At 40.5% G+C, this 24,590-nt stretch overlaps 1 protein-coding gene across 4 annotated transcripts in view; it reads right to left on the bottom strand.

Annotated features, from left to right (window-relative positions):
* The window catches only part of Fhit (fragile histidine triad diadenosine triphosphatase), a 1,425,825-nt gene that overhangs the window by 419,888 nt on the left and 981,347 nt on the right, over nucleotides 1–24,590 (bottom strand). The gene's annotated exons all lie outside the window — the stretch shown is intronic.

The raw sequence follows: 24,590 nt of genomic DNA, 5'->3' as shown, positions 1-24,590 counted from the left end.
CGAGGCATACATGATCCCTCTAAGCACAGTCTCTTATAGTCGCTAACCAAATGGAGCCTGTCTCCCTCACAGGCTCATGCCTTTCACTTCCCACAAGCTGATACAAACAGACCAAGAAAATGCTTAATGAAAACGTTATTGACGGTACGTATCTGTGGACTCAATAATTATTTTTCAGATTCATAGCTTTTAACATGAAAGCCAATCAAAACAGACTTGTCCTTCTATAAAAGTCAAGAGAGGATTATACAGTGAACAAAATTAGCATCCTTCCGTCGACCTGACCTCGCGCCATCACTTCACATGGTTCTTTCATTTGGCGAATGTTAATCCATTTGTTTTCCCCAAACAAGAATACTTGGAGCCTAAATAGACAGCAACGCTCCCACGGTCACAGCTATTCCAAATCCCTGGTATTCATCGGAGGATAATTAAAAGAGCACAAAGAGACAACTTCTCAGAAAGCAGCGAGACCTACGAGCAAAGAAAGCCCACAACCCTCCAGCCAAAAGGGGACCGAGAGGACTGAGCGTGTTAAACTCTTCCCAAACAATCTCCATTTTCCACTACATCGCTATAGTTAGAAAGTTAGAGCATCTCTATAGTTTAACTTACTATGATTTTATTGTGGTTTTCTTCCCTAATTTGAAATACAAATCACTGTTTAGGAAGGATGGAATCTCAAGTTTTAATCTTCTTTCAGTTGATGTAAAGCAAATATTTTCACTGCAAGTTCACTGTTGTTTCCTAGGTTACAAATGGCTCTGATCATCTATAGAAAACCCTAAGCAATAATGTGGCCATGTGACATGGACTAGGGGAGACTGACTATTGGACAGTTGAATAGCCTCAATAGTTCCTACTGAAGCAACTATAAACAGCTAAGACTACACAGTATGCATAGAGCTAGCTATAAACATATGAGGACCTCGGTTTAAATCCCAAATATCCACATAAAACTCAGACAAGTAGCAAGAACATCTGTAAACCTCTTGTAACTTTGGAGCAATGAGGGGTGGAGACCAGAGAAACACAAAAGCCTATGGACTGGTTTGGGACAGCTAACTGGCCACACACGGTACAAAACCAACAAAAAGACTCTATCATTGAAGAAGAATGAGGAGGACTGGTTTTGAACAGCTAACTGGCCACACACAATACAAAACCAACAAAGAGACCCCATTATTGAAGAATAATGGGGGTGTCATTTGACTTCCTTACATGCACTATACATGCAACACTCATCTGGACATACACAATTAAAATGCAGAATAAAAATTAAAATACAAAATTCTGCAGTGAAATCACTACTTTAACCCCTGGTGGAAACACTAGAATCATTGATTTTCAATCCCCAATTTCTCATTCTTAGAATCCTATCATTAGTATTATTTTTCTGTTATTTTGCTTTTCTCAGATAACATACAAAGACATTTTCATACAAATACAAAAAGTGTTCTCATTCATGTTGCTACTCTCCCCAGATTCCTCTCCCAACTCCTTGCTGGATCTCTTTATGCAAAGTAACCATGCTTCTGTTCTACCTCCTAGAGTCCGTTACATTTCCTTGTGCCTCCCACCCTTTATACCACAGCCTCCTCTCTCATAGTCATCTTTAATGTACACTTGCACACATTCATACACACTCACACACACGCATGCATGCATATAAACTTCAATTTAGATTTCTCATACCAATTGCTTAATATAATGATTTTCTGCTTTGTCCAATTTCATGACCGAAGAAATCAGTTGCATATATGTATGTGTTATTTACCATTTTGCCTGTTGATGGGCTTCTAGGCTGGCTCTAGATTGTGACTGCTGCACGTATACACCAATAAACATAAATGAGCAAAAATCTTGGAGAGATGTTGACGACAAATAGGGCAGGTATAGGCCCCACATTTGTATAGCTAGATTATATCATAGTTGTATCTTTGGTGTTGTGAGAAATTTCCACAGTGATTTTCACAGTGACTATACTAGTTTATACCTCCACTAGCAGTGCGCGTATCACCTCCTTGACAGCATTTGTTGTCATTTGCTTTCTTGCCTTAGCCACCATAATTTCTTCATGAGGTTTTCATCTGCATTTCTCTGGCAGCAGGCAGTTAAGATTCTTTCCAAGTATTTTTTGATTGGTTTTATTTCTTTCCTTGAGAGGGGTCTACTCATTGGCCCATTTATTGACTGTGTGATTTAATTTTGGGCTAATTTTTTTTTTTAGTTCCTTAAAGATCCAATCAATTAATCTCTGCAGGATATACAAGGCAGGCATTGTTCTCACATTCTGTAGTTTCTCTTCTCTTCTGCTGTTTCCTTTGCTGCACAGAGCACTTCAATTTCACATAATCTCATAATTAATTGTTAGATTTATTTCCTGAATTATGGGTCATTTTATAGAAGTTCATGCCCATAACAGTACCTTGAAGTGTTTATTCTATGATTTTCTCACAACAATCTAGATTTCATATTTTATATTAAAGTCTTTGGTCCATTTTGAATTGATTTTTGTGTAGGGAGGGATACATAGATCTAGTTTTATTATTTTACAGGCTTATGTCTGGTTTTCCAAGGTACTGCTTGTTTAAATGGCTGTCTTTTTCTCTAATATATGCTGTTGACAGTTCTATAAAAAACCATTAAGTGCATGGGTTTATTTCTGGGTACTCCATTTCTATTGGTTTCACTGTCTGACACTATACTGTTTTTGTTACTATGGCTCTGTAGTCTAGTTTGAGACCATATATTCTGGTTTTCTATCATTGCTCTTTCCTCTTTCTGCTTAAGATCACTTTGACTACTCAGGGTCTTTTGTGCAGTTATATGAATTTAGAATTATTTTTTCTGGATCTTGATGAATAGTATTAGGATTGTGAGGGAGATTATGAGGAATCTGTAGACAGCTTTTGATAATAAGCCATTTTCACAATATCAATTCTACCAATTCATTAGTCCATTTTAATTTAGTTTTATCTTTCCTTTAAGAGCCTTTCATGTACCAGTGCTAGGTCACAACCATGTCTGACGTCTTCCATCTTTAAGGGAAATCCTGGGCTAACAAAATGAAGAAGGAAAGATGTTTAAACTGAGGAAATCTCCTTTATTAATACAACAAAGGATCTGGAGATTTAAGCCCTCGGCAAAAGGAAATAAGGATAAACATCAGACGTCATGAGAAGTCACTTAAAGGAAGATATATGTGCTTTTTGGACCAGATATCAAGGAAGAGCATTTTATTAGGGTATGAAAAAGTGGAAAGTAGATGGGAGGAGAAAAGGGCCTCAAAACAGAGAGAATACCTGTGGTGGAAAATGGCCTAGTGCTGAGAGAAACTAAGAGGCCACATGGGCTGGACCCCAAGACAAGGACAGTTATGAGATCTAAGATAAGACCAACGGTTGATGCGGGATTCCCCTCTGTATGCTGTGAATACCATTGATTAATAACGAAACTGCTTTGAACCTAGAGCAAAGCAGAACTTAACTAGGGTGAGGGAACTAAACTGAATGCTGGGAAGAAGAAGGCAGACTCAGAGAGAAGCCATGGAGCTGCTGCCAAAGACAGACATGCCAAAACGTTGCCGGTAAGCTACTGCCATGTGGCAATACACAGATTAATGGGCATGGGTTAAATTAAGATGTAAGAGTTAGCAAATAAGAAGCTAGAGCTAATGTGCCAAGCAGTGATTTAAATAATATGGTTTCTGTGTGATTATTTCGGGAGTCTGGACGGCAGGAAAACAAGCAAGTGCTCTCCTTACAACAAAGGGTGAGTTACTACCACTGCGAGATCATTCTAGACTGGTTTAGAATGGAGCTGCCATTCTTCTCAAGATAAAAAAACCAACTTCTTTTTTAAAATGTTCCATTTTAAATATAACTAGAATTTTCATTGAATTAGAGAGAGACAGACCACATAGCCTGCTGGCATCACATAGCCAATGAAGCACATTTCTTTTACTTCTATTTTTCATAGATGTGGCATTATTTCCTTTGCTCATCTTGTGATCATGACATTTGTAATCTAAAACAGCAATTATAATAATTTATGACAACAGCAGATAGTATTTGTTAAGATCTAATATAAGCGAGACACTGAACCAACTAATTGTTATGTATCCCTACACTGAAAGAAGCGACGGTTATTTGAAGTTTGGGTTATTTTACTTTCATGACATGAAACTGAGGCTTATAGAATGTGGCTACCTAAGCCCAGGCTGAGGAGTAGAGGCACTGCAATGCTGGACAAAGCTACATCTTCAAAGAGTATGAGCTTTCTTCATTAAGCCTAATGGGTATAATTAACCACTTCAACAACCAAGAGCATCTACAAATTCATAAAAATGATGCCAGTCCCCATTAATTGAGTGCAAAGCTTTTATTGTACCTCCAAGTAAAGTATCTCCTTTCAAAAAGAAAAATCAATAAATGCTTATAACATATACAAAACACTTGTGTTATATAATTATTAAAAAAACAAAATCAGTATTTCCTTTTCAGTTATTTCATACTCTTTATACTATAAATTGCTTAGTCATCTATTGGTAGATATTTATTTAGTTTCAACTTTGGGTTATTGCAAATGCTGCTGGTATAAATCGGGTGTGTGTGCGTGCGTGCGTGTTTGTGTTCCTATTGTTGCTTGTCTTGGATCTCTATCAAGGAAATATGCTGACTCTGTTTAACATATTTAAGAGATTCCGAACTTTTCCCCAGTGGCAACACCATACATTCCAGCAGCATTACAAGAAGGATTCCAATGTCTCCAGTCCTCACACCAGAAAAAGTTGCTGTCTGTTGCTTAGATTATGACTATCTTAGTGGGTATGAGGTTGTATCTTGGATAGCTTCGATTTGCATTTCTCCAGTGATGTGTGATGCTGTACATATGTTTGATGTCAAATTAAGTTTTCTCTGGGGAACTGTCTGTCCAAGTCTTTTGTCACTTCCATTTATTGATTGTTGGATTGTACATACATGGCTATAAGCACCCCTATAAGATAAGTTATTTTCAGGTATTTTCCTTCATCATACCACATGTCTTCTCATTCTCTTGAAGTTCCTTTTTAGTTAAAATTTCTTCATTTTAATGAATTTATGATGTATGGTTTGTTTGTTTGTTTTGTTGGGTTTTGTTTTTAGGGGTTTTTTTTTTGACACTTGGAGTTCTATCTAAGACTCCTCCCACAAATACAAAGAGAAAGAGATTTACTCCTAAAATTCTCTTATGTATGCTATGGCTTTAGAACTTATATTTAGTTTGTTGTAGAGGGCATGGTGTATTAGCATATCTAAGTCGCTGCTATCAAAACAGATGTAAAAGTTAAAAGAAGGCAGCACTTCATGGAAAAGAACTCTATCTGCACAGAACATTGAAGAACATTTAAGTATCCTTCAATAAATTACAAGGAGGTAAAGTTTTGCATGCTAGTAGACAGAACTATGTAGGTCAACATATACTGTCTGTTCCCATGATTCATTTGGAAGACTGGGAAACTCTAGCCAGCTGATTAGAGCTCAGAAGAAACAAGGTTTCTCTAAATGCTTTAAGGAGAACCATCTCTTTGGATCTCTTGGTTCTCCTCAGCTCATTGAACTGACGCTGTACGACAAACCCAACCTTTGTCCACGCGGGTTGTAAGCTTTGCCTTGGAAAGAATTACAATGCTGAATGCCAATCGCTCTTAGAGGGTCCTTTGCGAACAAAGATAGAGGGAGAAATCAAACACTAATGACTGATGGTTTCTACCACGTAGGCATGGGGACCCACATGTAGTCTTTGTACATGGGAAGCTCAGTGAGGAAGACTGGTTGGAGGCTACCATGATGGTATCCAGGAAGCAGGTATGTCCTTTCAGATCTGGAAGTGTCGAGGTTTGGGAGTGCTCGCCATTAGTATTATTGCTCAGTCCTGCTCACTGAGATGTGTCAGGATTTTGTCTGCAGTTCTGTACTGAGTGAAAAGTTTCACATCTCGGTCTAGTTGTCAGTTCCTTCAGGACATCTTTTGAGATATTCCACATTAATATAAAACAATCCTTTGATGTCTAGTCTTAACTTCGTTGTATCATTAGCTACAGAATTCGCAAGGCCATCATGTAACATGAGTGCAAAAAAAAATCATTGTTCAGATCTTATTACCAGTCTCTGAGGGGTAATACCAGAGCACTAAGACATGTGGAAGGCCACTCTAAGTTGGGCCCTTGGACATGCTATGTTCACAGGTGACAGGTCTTCAGGTCTGTCAAACACTTTTCTCTCAGCAATGGAGTTTGCCATTCTTTATTACAATCTCTTCTTGTCTTTGAATCAGTCAGCAGTTAACCCAACGCACAGTGTAGTGAATGTCAAGAAATACGGCCTGCCTGTCTGTGCGGAAAGGATGGGGGTGGATGATGATTAAACCCCCATAAAATTCTGAGCTGTTGTTCTAACACTCATTGCTCACTGCTCCGCAAATGCTCCTTCAAATTTTATCTTCTGTAACAATGACACTATGTCAACCTAAGCACGGAGCCCAACAGTGTTAATGCTGCCTGCTAATAAAACCATCTTTCCCCCCACAGAGCTGGCTATTTATTAAAATGGAGCTTTACAATGTAGAAACTCAGGCCTAACATTCTGGATATTTATTCCTAAAACTGAGCAAATCTGTGCCTATGGCTACATTAAATCTAAAGCTAACGTGATGTGAGTGTTGAAAAGGGGGAGGGTAACGATCTGAGGATGGTGAGCCCCTGTTCCTAGTCTGGAAACTATCAACAGGTTCTCAACCTGTCCCACAGGGTAGCTCTAATGTAATGACATGATTACACAGGTTGGAAGTTCTTTCAAGCAGAAATGCCTCAGAAGTAGGAAAATTTGAGGTAAATTGAAAAAAAGTTAAATGTTTTAACTTTAATTTAAATGTTTTAAATGACTGATTTTTGTTAAATATACTAACTTTTTGATAGGTCTAACCAGTAACACCAATAGGAGTATTGCATATATCTTTAAAAGGAGAAAGCAGACAGAAGACAGATACTAGCCCAGACTAGTGCTTCCAGTCTTACTACACTGAAGTTTCACTGAATGTGTAATTGAACCAAACCAACCAGTGCTCACCTCTCTGAGGATATGGAGACTTTTCATTCCACAAGAGACTCCCCGCCCCCTTCTTTAAAAGGGCTGCCACTTTGGCAAAAAGGCATTCAGGGTGAGAGAGAATGTAAGAACCCCAGACATTTTCAGTTGCCACTATACAACCACTGGGTGGATCTTACAGAAGAAAGCTGTCGAAGGTGAGGGAGTTGTTCACATTTGGGGGTTTGTTTGCTTTGTTTTGAGATGAGGTCTCTTCTCGCCTTGTAACCTGGGCTTGCTAGGAACTCGTGATTGTGCCTTCTCCGTCACCAAGTACAGGGACTGCAGAGGTGTACACCACCACAGAGAAGAGTTAAGAGTGCAGTTCAAGGTTGACCTGCTAGTGACAGAAATAGTGTTCATTTCACACCTACTAGTAGCCGGTGTGACAATTAATATACCCTATCCCAATAAGCCATTGCATAAATGCCAAATGAAGAAACGTCTACTAGAGTATTTAATCAAACTTAGGGAGGAGGATTCCTGACTAGTTAGTGCCAACCCCATGGCCAAGCTTCCTGACCTCTCCTTTCCTCATTAGTGTATACCAACTGTGACCAAGTCGAGTATTTTCGCTGAAGAACTACAGCCTTTCCAATGGGTTAATCAGGCATAAGGGACAGTGACATACTACTAGCAAAATGGAGTCAGCTTTATTTTATCCACACAAGTTGTAAATAGCATCGTATTCATCATACAAACTGTATGTTTTATCCCAGATCTCTCTGCTCCTCAACACTGTGTCCCTATAAGATGAACCTTGTTGAAACGCTCTCAGAGCCTGATTTAAAGTAAGGATGTGCAGTCATGCCGGCAGAGGCAAGTAGATCTCTGTGAGTTTAAAGCCAGACTGGTCTACACGGTGATTCGGGACTACACAGGGAGATGCCATCTCGAAACAAAAGCAGAAAGCAAAACAAACAAGAAGGCACTAGAAACTAAAGTTTCTGCCTACACACTTGCCACCTGCAAACACACACTCTCTGGGGAGTTCCTCACTAGGAAAAGCCTGCTTTATCCACAGCATCCTCCCAGAAAGGTTGGTCTTAGAATCCTTTTTCTTTTATTGCTTTTTTCTATAAAACATCTACAACTCATATGTAGTAGAGTCACAGGGAACTATATACTTCGGGAAATACTGAGGCATCCCTGAAATTAATAATACTCTCAGACAGCTAGAAGATAGATTTTTTTTTTTAAAAAAGAGAGAGACCAAAGTGTTCTCATAATTACCTTTCCATAGGTCTGAAAAGAAGCAAGAAAAGCAGTAGCATGTATTGTCACCAGCAGGGTGAGTGAAGGCTAGGTACTTTTTTGTCTCAGCCAATCCTCATAACAGATTTCTGGTAGGTATCATTATTCTCTCTCACACAACAGTGGAAACCAAAGTTCAGCTTCTTTGCACAAGGCACAGAGGGTCATGAGCTCAAGAGGGGGCAGGATAGGGACTTTTGAAAGGCCTGTGCTCTTTGTCCTACACCACACTGGAAGATCAGTGCAGAATACAAATCTGAGCCATTTTGAAATATTTGTCCTTAATGCTGTTCCCCATCTCCGATTGTCTGCCGAGTATAATTAGATTATGCTATTAAAAAAGTCAACTCATGCTGGGACCCCGTATTTGGGAGACGATGACAGAGAAAATCAACTCAATGTGGCATATCTCAAGACAAGTCTTCTTGTGCACGTCTGTGGAGACAGAAGAATGTATAGGAAGAAATCTTCACAGCTACAAAACCTCAGGTATCGAGTGACAATACAGGTGAGCACAGGTGATGGACCACAGAAAACAGATTACGTGAGTTTTCAGAGACACAAACGTGGGGAAAATACAAGGTGTTGGCTCATATTCCCACCACGGATCAGAACACGGCAGGAAACATGGCCCTTCTTCCACATACGGTCTTCCAGCGCCGGTTACTTTGTTTCCCACACTGGTTACATTGTTTTTCACGCCACAAGGCAGGAATTAGTAGCCAGTAACTTTCCAGCTACAATTGCAACTTGTCTGAAGAGTGGCTCACTAACCTTAGGTACCATGTTCACAAGGATGATGTTAAGCGGGAATGGCCAATGGAAACTCCCACAACCATAACCATATTGACTGGGACAAAGAGCCTTGCAGAAAGGTAATGAGTGAGGCTTAGAGAGCTGACAGAACTGATAGGAAAGACGAAAGACAAAGGCCCTCCATCAGAAGCTGAACAAGGTCGCACTGAAGTGACTTTGTAGCTAGGAAAATCAAGGCGGAAAAGTGAGTCAAATTTTAAATGAAAGGGAGAAAATTGTACCATGCTGTTACAACCAAAATAACCCAACTGGTGCTTATGTTAAAGTTATAAAAAGATGAGGGAAAAACTTTTCACACCTGCAAGAGAATCATTAAAACATGACAGGATGGTTGGGGACTGTCAGAATTACGGGGCACCTGCTGCTCAGCTTCTCACCCTCAGCCTAATCTAAGGTCCCGAAAGCAATGGCAGGGGAACCGAAGGAATTTTCACGATGACAAAATCAAGCAGAGCCTCTGTCTGCCAAAGACTGCTTTTTCAGTTTGTAAGAAAGAGTCTGCAGTGCTGACTTTAACAGCTCCATTTCTTAGGATTTTAACACCATCTTTTGTCGTAGACATTCCGAATGATATGTATTTTATTTTATTTTTTTAATTCTCTGTTAGAAAAGCAGAGTCATAAAAAAATGTAGAGAAGTCTTCAGTTTTGATCCAATGCTAATGCTTTCAGGAAAGTAACAGTCATTTATGTTTTAGAATCTCAATAAAGCACCATATCTCAAATTTAAGTCAAATCTGCACTTCAAAGAACCAGATGGGAAGGTCACTTTCTCTCTGAGTCAATACACTAGAAATTAGACAAAGAAAATCAAGCTGATTATATTTAATATATACAACTTTCACAAAATTTAAAAGACTCAACATATTTTAAATAAAGCATCTATTTTTATTAGGTAATCTGAAATTTTAGTTAGTACTTTAAAATACAGTTTCGAGAGAAGAATTACAGTCTCTTTCAAGTATGGTGTGTAGAAATACCACCTGGAAGCTACTTCCTAAGCACTAAAAGATGAGAAATAGAATCCTCTGTGAACGTCACGTTTCTCTTCAGCATCCCTATAGTAACAGGGCATAATCCTCATTTGTAGTTGTAGCCACCTCAGTAAGAAAATTTCCCAAAGGCATACAGCTAGGAGGCTGGGATTTTCAGTCTGATGTGATGTCAGTGATCATGTCAGCAGAATGCTTACTTGACCTGCTCAAAACTCAGGGTTCAATCCCCAATATCTTATGAAACAAGGTAAGGTGACATATTCCTGTAGCCCCAGATCTTAGAAGGTGGAGGTAAAAGGATCATTTGGTCATAGTCAGCCCTGACTACATAACAAAAAAGTCAATGCCTTCCCGGACTATATCAGATCCAGTATACAAAATGAAGAGAGGGAGGGAGAAGAAGGGAGGGAGGAAGGGAGGGAGGGAGGGAGGGAGGGAAAGGAAGAGGAAAGGGTGCAAAGCTTTTTGGTAATAATGGAAATTAAAGCACAAAGTCCCGCACAGCACCCTGGTTTTGCTTCCTGTAGACAGGCAACATAATTTCAATGCATTCCTTCAGCTATCATCAATGCTAATTTTCATTTATACAGTTCTTTATCACCTACAAAATCGCACCACGTGACTTCACCCCAACACTCTCACACCTCTCATATTTTAGCTCCTCTTTATGAATTTATCCTGTACTCCACTCCAAAGGAACGGGACTTTCTCCACTCTGGACACCTAGCTTCTACTTGGCCTCTAGTATCACCATGGCCTGGTGAGACACAGCAACCCCCTTGCCCCCATGGAACAACCCTCTTATACCTGCTGTTGTGAGAAACGAAACCTGAACTCTGGAAGTTTACAAGACAGATGGGCATCCAGAACATCCAGGGAAAGAGAGACAGTCTGGAGCTGGGTTCATCTGGGATAAGCACTAAGAATGATTTTCACTGTCAGGCTGAAGCCAAAAATTCTCTCAGCCATGAGCTCTGCCAAGGCAGGGCCCATTAACACCTTTAAATAGTGCAAGACAGGCCAGCACATCCTCCCCTCACACTTATCTGTGTCTAGCTGCTAGGCAAAATCTTAGTGGTCTTCTGTGCTTTTGAAAAGTTTGCTCAAGTGAGTTACTCAATTTCTCCTTTATTCCCTGTGCATGTAGACTGGGGTACAAAGCAGAAAATTCCAATCAAGGAAAACAAAGCAGAGCTCCTCTTCATCGAAGGTGACTTTATCAATGACGGCATTTCTCTTACATACTGAAAGCTAACAGGACTGGCTCCCTTGGCCCTCACAGCCTCATAGGAAGAAGCGTGGCCATCAGCACTGCCATGTAGAAGGAAAATGTGTATTTCAGAACAGTTTGTCTGTGTTAGTTTTCTGACATTCTCCTTCACAGATCTGTTCACCTTTGTTTCTTTATTCAAAATTTTGTTTATTTCCCCATGGAATTAAAGCTATTTGGCTCATAACCCAAACTATTTGTGGCTCAAAGTGACTCTACAAAGTAGCATGTGTGGCCTTTCCACATCCCTTCATCGTTTTGGATTTTGTGTATGTTCATGCTTAACACCATGAACTACCCGAGGCACATCTGTGTTTTCTTCTCCAGCCCAAGAATGCAGTGTGTCTATAAAGAGCTTGATAACTTCAGTGCTTAAAATGACATTAGAAAAAAAGATCTGGGTAATAGGATATTCACTGTTCCCAAGAGTCTAGGTTGATAGGACAGGAAATGCAGGGGTGTGTTGATACTTATAGGTCAAATCATTGTTTCTATATAGAAGTATGTCAAGACCTGTAGGCCAATCATTGGTTCTGTGCATGAGTTTGTCTATAGAACCTATAGGTTAATCATTGTTTCTATACAGGAGTGTGTCAATACCTGTAGGTCAATCATTGGTTCAGTACATGACTGTGTCTATAGAACCTGTGGGTCAATTATTGGTTCTACACATGCATGTGTCTATAGGCCAATATTAGTTCTATGCAGGGGTGTGTCAACAGATACCCATAGGGCAATTTTTAGTTCTATGCATGAGTGTGTCTATAGACAACTCTAGATCAATCAGTTATTGTGTTGAACAGAGCTAGCACCAGCCTAATTTATTACTTCATGTTTACACCCAAGTGTTTTTTCTACTTATCTGTAACATCGTGCCTATCCCAAAAACAGTACGAAGGTATCATATATCACCTATTTACTTAATCACCCAAGTCTAGACAAATAGATAGACAGACACGTACACAAACACACACACACACACACACACACACACACACACACACTCCTCCAGATGTTTCAAAAATTGAACCCATGAACCCATAACCCCCCTAAGGGAAACAACTTTACCTACTGGATTACAACGTGATCCAAGTCTGTCTTGTGTTTAATCTTACAGATTACATTTATGCCTAGTTGCTTATCAACAGACTCTCTCTCCCTTTAGTGAACGATTTCCTACACTCAGACCACAACCCATTCCCCTTACGAGGATTTCTCTTTGTGGGGCGTGGTTCCAAATGTCTCCATAGTGCCATGAGAATTTAAAATATTTGGGGAAAGAAAGGGACCACACTGAAATTACTGTTACTACAAGTGTTCCCATCTATCGTTAATTATTGGTATTAACCTCTTTCATGCTGAATTTAGCAATTATCATTTTTAGGCAAGCATGAGGAAAAGCTATGTGTTTAGAGCTCACTACTACCCATGACTTCAGGCCAATTCACGAGAGATCTGTAGTTACATTGCACTGTGACTCATCTTCCAACAAGTATCTACTGAGCTCCTAAATCATTTATAGTTTCCATGCATTAAGAGTCACACACTGAATTGTAAACTCTCAAGGCCTCAGACAAAGGCAGAATGTCACATGTCCAGCATTACAGTATATCAGAACAGGTTTGCCCTGTCCTTCACCTGTTCTGCCTCAATCCCAAAGCTCTTACAAAGACAGATTTGTTTATACCTCCAAGGATTTATTTTTTATCAGAAATTCATATAATATATTTCTTTTTTCAGGCTTGTTTTGGCTGGATAATTCTTGTATTTGTCATTGACATAGTAAGATCTCATCTTTTTTTATTATTTCATGTCACACCATACACACACACACACACATACACACACACATACACACACACACATACACACACATACACACACATACACACACATACACACACATACACACACACATACACACACACACACACACATCACAATGTGCTTATTTCCCTTTTGCCTTTGGCATGCCTGTGTAGGTTTTGGTGAGGGAATATACTTTCATATTAGTTGGATAGGAACGTGATGATTGGGTTATGACAAGACTATGTTTAACTTTGTAAGACATATCAAAATTACCTTACAAAGTGACCACAGAATTTGGCATTCTCAAAAAACAATCTGAAAAGTCTTCCCAAGCTGGTAACTTCCTAGTGATGACTTTTCTTAGGCTTTGTTCTACTGTGTGTGTGGCAGTGCCCCAGGTTCCCTGTTTGGTGTGCATCTCCTCATATACCTTCCATCTGGGTATCTTTTATAGTGAGGCATCATCCCAGCATACACAGCATCTGCTCCTCCGTAAACTGCCTTGTGTTCCTCCAGCTATAAACCCTGACGTGGAGGATCAGAGGCCTTACAGTTTCTCAGAGTTTTGTCTCTTCTTTTCAATTCTCCTAGGCTAAGTTAACTTTCTGTTCCCTTAATAAGGCCTTCTGTAGAACCTTGCCATGTAGAGATTTATCACCAAAACCAAGACTGCGTGGGTTTTTCCTTCCATTTATTTCTTCTAAATTTTATAATTTAACATTTTAGTCTATTGTTCATTTGAACAAACGTCAGGGCTGTGTCTAGGTTTATATTTTTGCAGCGTATATTCAATTATTCAAATACAATTTGTTGGAGAAAATAAAACATTTGTCTTTTTCTGTTTTGTTGCCCTTGTGACCTTCTCAAAGAGTGACTGTCTGAATTTGCATTAAAACATAAAAGCATTTAAGAGAAATCATTTTAAAAAATCAAATTTTAAAAACGTTGTGTACCATCAGGAACTGAGAGAACAAGGCTCAGCTTTAAGCCCCAGTCAGGATGATGGTGACAGGCTGGACTGTGGCCACTGTGTATGCAGGTCATATGCACTATGACCCTGATGCGACGGGGCTGAGCCAGCATGTCGCCTCTCCGTAGTGACCCAGAACCTCTGATTACTCCTCTTCTGGCAAAAGCAGGTCTCACACTCGGTTAGTAGTGAGAGGGACGTGGTAACACCAAGGCCAGCGATGATGGTTTAGAGTCGAAGACCTGGAAAGAGGGTGGGAGGGCCTCTCTGCTTAGGGACTTTATACACGGCTTGTGGGATCTTTAAAAACCAGTATGACCACCTGTTCATTTCCTCAGAAACATTCCACGCTCCCTCAAAGTAACGAAAATGGGAATTTATTCTAGCCACACCTAATATGTGTTCCTCATTAAGGGGGTGTTATCATTTCATTTTCCAAGTTCTTGTCTTCGCAACATAGAGTAATAGCTGATAAAACTGAAGGAAAAAAAAAACACATGGTGAGTTGAGCCCTCTGAGAATGTGTAAACTCGGACAAGGTCAAAGCAACCTTTTTATCTTCCAGAGGGGGCTTTGGAGGATCAAATGGAACAGACTGACTTTGTTTGTAATTATTCGTCCTACATGCTTGCCAAGGATGGCCTGGAACACAAAACAAAAGCCTCTCACTGGGGTTGGCCGGCAAAATGTGAAACCCCCTCATGTCCCTTGGAGTCAACACATCATAAGCCTGTCATGAAATCAGAGAAGAAAGCAGATGAAAATTACCACAAACAATACACAAGTGAAGCAGATGAAGGAGAAATTCAGGAGAAAAGATGTCCTCCGAGGCCCCAGCGATAAAAGCGATTTTGAAAATGAGGCATGGAGACAGAATCTTCCTCCGTGGCTGGCATCGAGAACTCCTGGGCTCTCTGTGGAACGCTGCAGGGTAAAACAGGGAATGCAGTGCACGGGAGCTCACCTCAGGAGTTCCCAGTGCTCGGTCCAGAGAGCACGTGATCACTTTCTAACTGGCACTCTGCAGAACTGCCGGCCCTGCCTATTATACCCACTCTGCCCAAACACGAAGCCGGAACTACTGAACCCCAAGCAGCAAATAAATTTGAATAAACAGATTTATTGTCCTATTTCAATACAAATCACAGTCTATTAAGAATAATGCACCCTGGCCTGGGCTTTGACAGGCAGAAATATTGATTGAAGAAGAAAATTGTGCTCCTAATTTAATTCATTCGTTTGCATCTCTCTTCTAAGTATGAAATAATACAGGCGTACAGTCATAGCTACTGATCATTGCTCTGTTTGTGGTTCAGGTCATGCTTCTGAAAATTAGGTTTCTCCTACTGCAGAAAACGTAGATATGTTGCTGTTGCAGGATGCACGCTTATCAAATGGAAATATGGAAAGAAAGGTTGCTCAACGTGACCTGGGGAATGATCCCATGCACTTTGAGAACAATGATAAAAATCACACCTCTCGATTATGTTGAGTTTTGTGAAATCCAAATACATTTGGATCATGGTCCATTTATATGACGTGGTCTGTTCTTACTTATCGTTTGCTAATTTCAGTCCAACACAAGGTATTGAATGTCAGGCTATAATAGGCTCTGGGGACCTATGAGGTCTTGGCAAATCCTTTGTATATCATGTTCACACTAAAGAGATATGAGATTCAGTTCTCTTATAGGTAGACATCAGTTGTTCATAAAATAAATATAATGATATTGTACACTCATGCTAATGACAACATTATGAATTTTTACATACATAATTCAAACTCACTTTCTGTTAAAGTTAGTTAAATTCAGTGACCTCATGTTGTCTCCTGAAAAGTTTACTTTAGTTTCTGATTTGCTTTGAAAGACTATAAGAATTTCGCAAGGTTTTGACATAGGCAAGGTTTTACAGACTTTACATGAGCAGAAGGTGGACAACATTCTATCCACCCAGTATCCACAGAGCACTGGCCTTATAAAGAAATCAATCCCCACACTTCCAAAACACCTTGAAATGACATCATAAATAAAGGACATTGAGCCTATAATTCGTGATTCTAGAGAAGCTAAATAAGAAGGTGAACACAAAGAAAAACATATAGACATCCTCCTGAATATTAACCTTCATCAGGCGATGAAAGGAGACAGAGACAGAGACAGAGACCCATATTGGAGCACCAGACAGAAATCGCAAGATCCAAATCAGGAGCAGAAGGAGAGAGAGCACGAGCAAGGTACTCAGGACCGCAAGGGGTGCACCCACACACTGAGACAATGGGGATGTTCTATCGGGAACTCACCAAGGCCAGCTGGCCTGGGTCTGAAAAAGCATGGGATAAAACTGAACTCACTGAACATAGCGGACAATGAGGACTACTGAGAACTCATGAACAATGGTAATGGGTTTTGGATCCTACTGCACGTACTGGCTTTGTGGGAGCCTAGGCAGTTTGGATGCTCACCTTACTAGACCTGGATGGAGGTGGGTGGTCCTTGGACTTCCCACAGGTCAGGGAAGCCTGATCGCTCTTCGGGCTGATGAGGGAGGGGAACTTGATGGGGGAGGGGGAGGGAAATGGGAGGCGGTGGCAGGGAGGAGGCAGAAATCTTTAATAAATAAATTAAAAAATTAATTAAAAACAAAAACTACAGCTTGTATCTCTGTGAGTTTGAGGCCAGCCTTGTCTATAAGAGCTAGTTCCAGGACAAGCTTCAAAGCTACAGAGAAACCCTGTCCCGAAACAAACAAACGAAACCTATAAGATATATTCTTATAAAACCATTTACTTCCATTCTCCAAGAGCTAAGAATTTCATCAGACAACAACTGAAATTATATTTGCTTTGCTGCATCCTACGTACTGTGGTCCTCACCAATTAGTTTATTAAATCCTTTGAATTATGACTTTCTTTGCTTTGGAGCTAGTACAGTCGCAGATAGCCACTTCCACAGTGGAATTTGTTTCCAGAGCAACATAAATCTGAAATCCTGCCCAATGGTCACTCATGAGTGAGTTCGTCCTCGGTTTGAGGTGAGATCTGTGTACTTAAAACCACAGTGTTTTTATCTTAAACAGGAATGCAAATGTCTCTGACAAACAAAAAGCAATGAGCTAATTCTTCATCTTAAATGTGCAGAATTTCATAACCAGAATTTCTAGGCTATGGTATGTTCTTAGCTGCAGGGCACTCCAAGAGAGTTAAAAATCAATAGCACTTCTATTCTCCTCAGAGGAGGACATTAATGTGAGCACTGCAGCTTGGTGCATTTTGGTTAAAATCAGAAATGAGCTGTGCCTGGGTGAATAAAGTTGATTCACTTACAGAATACTAGCGCGTCTCTCCCTGCTCAGCCTTTGAAAGCCAATCCGACACAGCCCCTACCTTCTAAATTGCATGGGAATTACTCTCAATTACAGGCTGCTGTCTGTTAAACCGTAAGAGTTGGTGATCACTTCTGACCTTTTTCCTCTTGACAAATCAAAAAAAAAAAAAAAAAAAAAAGAAAGGAAATAAAATCTGACAGTTGTTCAGGTGTGGGGGAAAAAAGTAAAGTGAAAAGAAAACCCATATGGCCTACCTGCATTTAAGACATGTGGGGGATCATTACTCATCTTATTGTTAAAACTCCTTTTCAGGGGATAAATTACATGTGGCAATGTAATTTTGCTTAAAGTCACTTGCTTAATGTTTTAATTCTAGTATCATTTACTGAAACCGTCCCACAATCAATCATTCAGGCTTTTAGTTTCATATTTCAAGGCAATTTTGCTGAATGCTAAGCAGCCTTCCCGCCTGCTTTCTTTCTTTGTAAGTAGGCTACACAGAAGTACAGAGAAATAACCAAGGTCCCTTTGTGTGCCATGGTTTACTGAGAGACAAAAAAAAAAACTTAGAAAGGCAAGCCTGGACATCCCAGCTGTTTATGCAGCTACTAGAGTTGACTAGATCTAAGATGGAATTGGGTTTAATTGAATGTGACTGTTTTAAAAATGACATACAGCTCTCTGACATTTACCCACAATTTTCCATTTCAAAGAACAACTACTTCGTTAAGGATTAAAATAGTTATTTGGATGAAAGTTAAACTCTAAGACATTCTGTGCTCTGGGAAGCTGTCTGTTAAAACCTCAGTAACTCAGTAATTGTTCAGCTCATTAGAGGTAGAAGTCATACCAAACCCCAAAGAAGAAGAGAACCAGAGTCCATCTTGCCCCATATAGGCCAGCCATGGCCCCACTTGCCTGGGAAACATATTACTTCTAAGTCAGCAATTCTTCTGTATGGGAAAAACTATTCTGAGAAGGACTAATGATTCTAAAACACACTGTAGAAGCTAGACAGTAAAAACACCGCCACCCTAACAGACCTGCAAATGGCATGTGAAAATTTGGATACTGATTGACTGGTGACATCATAGAGCAAAAATAATGTCCCATATTCGCTTCTTGATCTGCTATTTTCGTTGCGTTCCGAATAGTCGAAGCGGCTTTTTCTGAGTTGGGTGAGAAAGTCAGTCAAGAAGTGACTCATTGAAACAGCTAATGGCCAGAAGAGTGGGATGACGCAAGAGAGAAAGAAAAACTAAAAGTAACTATGTGGGGGAGGAATGGGGCTCTTATAGGCCAATAGCAACCTCACCAGGATCGACCTTGCTTCCAGAAGTGGGTCCTCGCGATACTTCTTGACACTTCTTTCACCTGAGATGGTACCCTACTGAGAAGAAAGAGGCATCCCTCCCTGTGATGGATCAGCAAAGAAGGCAATTGTACAAGCCGCAGACTTTTAGTACCAGTACCAGCCAGCCAAGGGCTAATGGTGGACATGGAAACCATGCCTTTATCTGTGTTGCCCAAAGTAGTTAATTTAAAGATCTAAGAAAAGAGGTACCAGGAAATTAATTTACCTACATGTCCTTATCCCTAAGGATACCTGGTTGTCTGGCCTAGTGTTTGGGGAGGGACAGGTAGGTAAGAAGTCTATCATTTGGAATCACTCCCTCTGGAAAGGGAGGTCAGCATTTCAAGACTATGGTCCTAAAATAAATATAGTATATATACATATGTATATGTAGTGTTTTTGATTGTGAGCCATTCAAATGCTCCACATATATAGGGCATTCGAATGGCTCACAACTAAAAGCACATAAAGCAGAGGAATCGAAACATCATCATATGTATAGAGCATCCCAAAAGCAATAAACACATAGAAAATTAATATATAATAAAAACAAAATTTTTATGTCAACCTTTATGAGGCAAGAGGATTACTACAATTTCAAAGCTCTCCTTGAAAATATAATGCCCTTCAGATAGCCTTTGCTGTAGCATGAAATCTGGGCTCATTTTTTTCCCCTTCACAAGGGTAAGATATTTAGTTACCAAATTTTATTTGCAATATTGAAGACAACAGCATGAATATACCTTCCCCTACATCATAATCTCACTTTTATATAATATTTCAAATATTAAAAATTGTTTTAAATGTTTCATTTGAAATAATGAAACAATTTTTAATGCTAATGCAGTTTAAAACACGCATTAAATTTTAAAGACTAATAAAATTCAATTAGGTGAAAACATACACATTCATTATAAGCTTAAGTAAACAGAAAATAAGGTTGAAATAAGAAAACCAAAGTTTAGAAGATAAACTTGAGCCAAAAACATTGAAACAAGAAGGCAAAGGTCCACATTCCTGGGTGGAGATGGAGGGCTTGATGACAGGTGCTGTCCTGGAAGGCAGAGCCAGTACCTCCCAACCTCGGGACAGCAACCAGGGACTTCTGCCCCATGATTTCACATGTCCTCTCTGGCTGGCACTATTTTGAATTTGAAATGTGTCATGCCCTCTCCAGAGAATTTAAATTAGGAACAATCTGAGTGGAGCCAAGAGCAGAATGAAGAGAGAGAAAGAGAGGGAGGGAGGGAGGGAGGGAGGAGAGAGAGAGAGAGAGAGAGAGAGAGAGAGAGAGAGAGAGAGAGAGTCTACTTTCCTCGCAAGGAAAGAGCTGGGGACAGTCACTACTTTACACACGATGAGAAAGTAGATAGCATGTAAGAGAGAGAGAGAAAGACTGCCACCAACCAGTGCAGAGTGAGCTGCCTGAGCCTCTGATGGAAATCTAGAGCTGGACTCCAGCCCCTATAGAGCTCGCCTGTCATTACTGTCCTTCCTCCCTTAATGGTATGAGCACACCTAACAGTAAGTTCGGTGAAGGTCCCTGATGTAAGAGGTCCTTCGGTCTATGTGTTGATTTTATTGGTTAATGAATAAAAATCTGCTTTGAGCCTATGGCAAGAGCAGAACAGAACTAGGCAGGAAAAACTAGGCTGTATGCTGGGAGAAAGAGGGCGGAGTCAGAGAGAAGCCATGAGACAGACACTGGGAACTTTACCTGGTAAGCCACAGCCACATGGTGCTATACAGATTAATATAAATGGGTTAAATTAATATTAGAGTTAGCCAATAAGAAGCTAGAGCTAATGGACCAAGCAGTGATTTAATTAATACAGTTTCTGTGTGATTATTTCAGGTCTAAGCTAGCTGGGTGGTAGTGCCCTCCTTCAACAGGTGCCAGAGTGGTCTGTAGGAGTGTGGAAACATTGCCCTTCCCTTCATGGACCCCTGATCCTGGATCTATAGGATACTCACAACTTTCTAAACAGTTTTCCTCATCTTGCAGTCATTGAGAACTCTCAGGAAAGCTGTCTTTAAAGACAATGAAAAATACTTGAAAATAGAGAGGTCACTAAAAGGAGCAGTAAAGAAAACAACAGTTTGTACTCTCTGCCAATGTTCAGAAGTAAAAGATGAGAATATCCTGGAATGATGGAGAACAATTGGAAAACAGATATAGTATACAAGGCCCTTTAGTTCTCAAGAACATCATGCCCATTTAAAACAAAACACCCCTTCAGTCAAGTGCAATCCCTTACCTTCCTATAGTGTCTCACAGACCCAAATATACCAATAAGGACCTGGTAGGAACAGGATTCTAGCTTCAAAACAGATGTTCTTAGCATTGGTACCCAGACATGTGTCCCATTCTTGCGGCTCGAAGTGCAGCAGCCAGACCCAGTGCAGTCAGTAAGTGAGATCTGGTCAGAAATGATAAGATGCTCAGAGGCGAACTCAGAACTGGTGAGCATAGAACACACCCTTCTATATGCACCGTGGGTTATTTCTATGGATCAGAAAATCAAAGCTACCTTTGTTCTTGGGTGTCCAGGTTTTCCTTCTTTTGTCTGTTGGTTGACCTTTAGGGACAGGATCTTGTTATCTATCCCAAGCTGGTCTTGAATTCAAGTGACCCTGCCTCAGTGTCTCTAGCACTAGGATTATAAGCCTGGCTTACGTCCTCCTAATACACTGACCAGCTCAGACATTGCTAATTTTTCCTTCTGGTCCTTCTGGCTTCCATCTCTCCTCCAAGTCTCTCATTTACCATATCCCATTCTTGCCTCTTCAAATGTGGAATATTCTTGAGGCTTCTAGATTTAACTTCTCTCTCTACAAGGCCATTGGCAACAACAGATGTCAGATACATGGCTGGCTCTGATTGGTTTACAGGGTGGCTCTTTTGAGAGGACTCTGAGGCCATTTAGAACATATAAATAAACCAGAATTCCAGGCTCTACTACCCCAGTGCCCTTGGTCATGTTCCTTACACCTTTGTCCAGCATGCCATTTACCTACCTGTCTACTGAGGAATGCTACATCGCTTCATGTTATTTAAGGACTGGCTTTGTGCACTATCTTCCCGAGTGATCCAGAATCCCCTGTGAGAGCAGAGTGATGAGGGGTGCAGGCAGAGCAGCTTTGGCTCTGTTCCTGACATCCTCAAACCACAGGCAACGCAAAGCTTTTATGGAAGTAATTGTATTTTGTGTGAACTCTGCAATTTTAAACAATACAAGTTGCCTCTGGAGTGACTGGTTCATTACTGAAGCTGCCACTCAAAGATGACTTCCTCTGTGATTTTAAACCAGTCATTTTAAATGACACTGGGGTAGGGTGACCGGGAAGGAAGAGAATGACATTTTCCTTAATAGACAGAATTGTGAATTCCAGATACATTTAAAAAGGGAAGAAAATTTCCTCAACTTCTCAAATCCTCAACCATGAGTAGTTGAATAAACAAAATATATTTCAAAAATTTAACCACATAGCATGAATCAAATACTTTAGAGGAAATACCATAATCCTGCCCAACCTATACCGGAGTAAGGAGAAACAGTAACCAGCTGAAGGAAGGTTGAACGTAGCCTTGGCACTGCCCCATGCTGTACAACATAGCTGTTCAAAATGTCCTAGACCCAATGTCCTTGCCAAGAAGGTCCCAGACACATGTCCTTAAGAAGAGGAAGAGACAATCTCTATATTAAATTTGTTTCAAGAAGAAAATGAAATAAAAAATAAACATTATATATTTGGCTAAAAAGCTTCCAAACCCCAAGTAGGTCTCAGCAAATGACATAAAACTGACAGCCCTCCAACTCATGAGCAGAGAGAACCATGCTGAACTCTAGCGCTGGTCTTCACAAACCACCACGTAGAGTGCACAGGATGCAGGGTGTAAGCCTGAAGACTCTCACTTATAAAGTCAGATACTTAGGGTGAGTGACCAAAGCTGACAATGAGAATGTCAGACCTTGGTCCTATAAACAGTCACGGGAACACCGGCACTCATATACAGGACTGCCGCCCTGTAACATACATGCTTTTTTTCCAGTAACGGGAAATGGTATGCTTTTAATAATCTAATCATTCAGGATGCATCCGGTAGTGACTTGGAAAAGTTATGACTTACTCCAGACCTAGGGACTGAAAATTGTAAGCCTATATTTTGCAGTTTTAAAGGCCAAAGCTGTTCTCACTGGGCTAAACTCAAGATGACAGACAGTCGTAGAGCTGTAATTCTCAGGGCCCTCCAGGAGAGACTCCATTTGCTGACCTTATCTAGCTTCCAAGGGTTGCCCACGCTGTTTGGCTCTTGCTACATCCACAAGCCTGCAAGGCCTGTTTAGACTTCTTTCTTCTCTCAGGTCTCTGCTGCCCAAGCATCTCCTCAGACTCTCTTGCCTCCCTCTTCTGTGTTAATGGAAACTCACAGGAGCAACCCAAGGGAAACTCCCAACTCGACCTTAACTCAGTTCCACTCCGCAGACTTCCCTCTGCTATATGAGGAGGCATCCCAGGGTCTGGGGATTAGGGTATGTGCTCCTGAGGGAGAGCAGCATTGGTTCAGCCATCAGAATGGTTGGGCTTCATCTACTAAAGAGCCATGAGTGTGGGTGTGAGCTCTAGAGGGACTGGGAGAGGAGGCAGTCCAGTCTTCCATCACACTGGGCTACACCTGGACAACTCTCAGCCATCAGCTAAGTCATGAGAAAATACGGCACAGCCATATCTGATGACGAAGATCCTGGAGATAGCACAGCTGTTTGATGACAATCCAGGAAAGCTGAGCCACAGGAGGGCCGCCGTGCCACCTTAGCTTTTCATCTCTGCCTGACGCATACTTGAGAGACCTTTACTATTGGTACAGTTTGGAATACAGGATTGATGGGAAATTTCTCAGGAATCATTCATGCCTTCTCCCTGGAAAGTGATTTCTAAGCTTCCCCGGCACAGTTCTGAGCATACTATTTTCCCTGCTTTTGGGTGATATCTTTGTCTACTTGCTAGTCTTCCTTACGCCTTGGAGGCTGTGACACATGTAACGAAGCCAGAGGTATCTTTATGAGGCCATGAGACATTTTTGAAACATCGGTCCTTGTACTTACTCAGGAACAAGATAATAAAAACAAAGCAACATAAAAAGGTCAACAAGATTCGGTGGGCTAGAGGAGCCGGCCGCAGTTGAGACTGCAAGCCTCTTCCCACTGTGCACTTACACAGTTATGTGGCAGATACAGCAACAACTTAGACTAGCTGAAGTTAACCTCTGCCCGGCACAGATACTTACACTAATGGGCAAACAATTTTGTAGAAAGATGATAGAAGTATTTTATAAAGATATAAAATATAAACATTTTATTATTCCAGAGTTTGAATAACAGCTGCAGTAGCTTTGGCCTGAGGAGATTTCTTGGACACTTTGAGCATTAAGAGTTATAATACACTGCTTGGGACATGGCAGCATGACCAGGATGGCTTGAAGATTGTTTTGGTCAAATGTCCTTGTAGCCACAGAAACAACAAGCCTGAGAATAGCAACTTGTCATATGCCTCTAGATTCTTTAAAAAATGGGCTATGGGGTTAATAAATAAAAATGATAACTCTGTTTCTCAATGATGTCAAAATTTGAGAGAAAATGATTGGAAATGATAATCTGTTCTGTCATA

Source organism: Microtus oregoni, unplaced genomic scaffold (assembly GCF_018167655.1).
Source record: "Microtus oregoni isolate MIOR12 unplaced genomic scaffold, Mior012 000013F_ref0000133, whole genome shotgun sequence".
In the NCBI taxonomy this organism is placed as follows: Eukaryota; Metazoa; Chordata; class Mammalia; order Rodentia; family Cricetidae; genus Microtus; species Microtus oregoni.
Note: the sequence above shows the minus strand (reverse complement) of the source record. Positions and strands in the feature narration are given on the sequence as shown.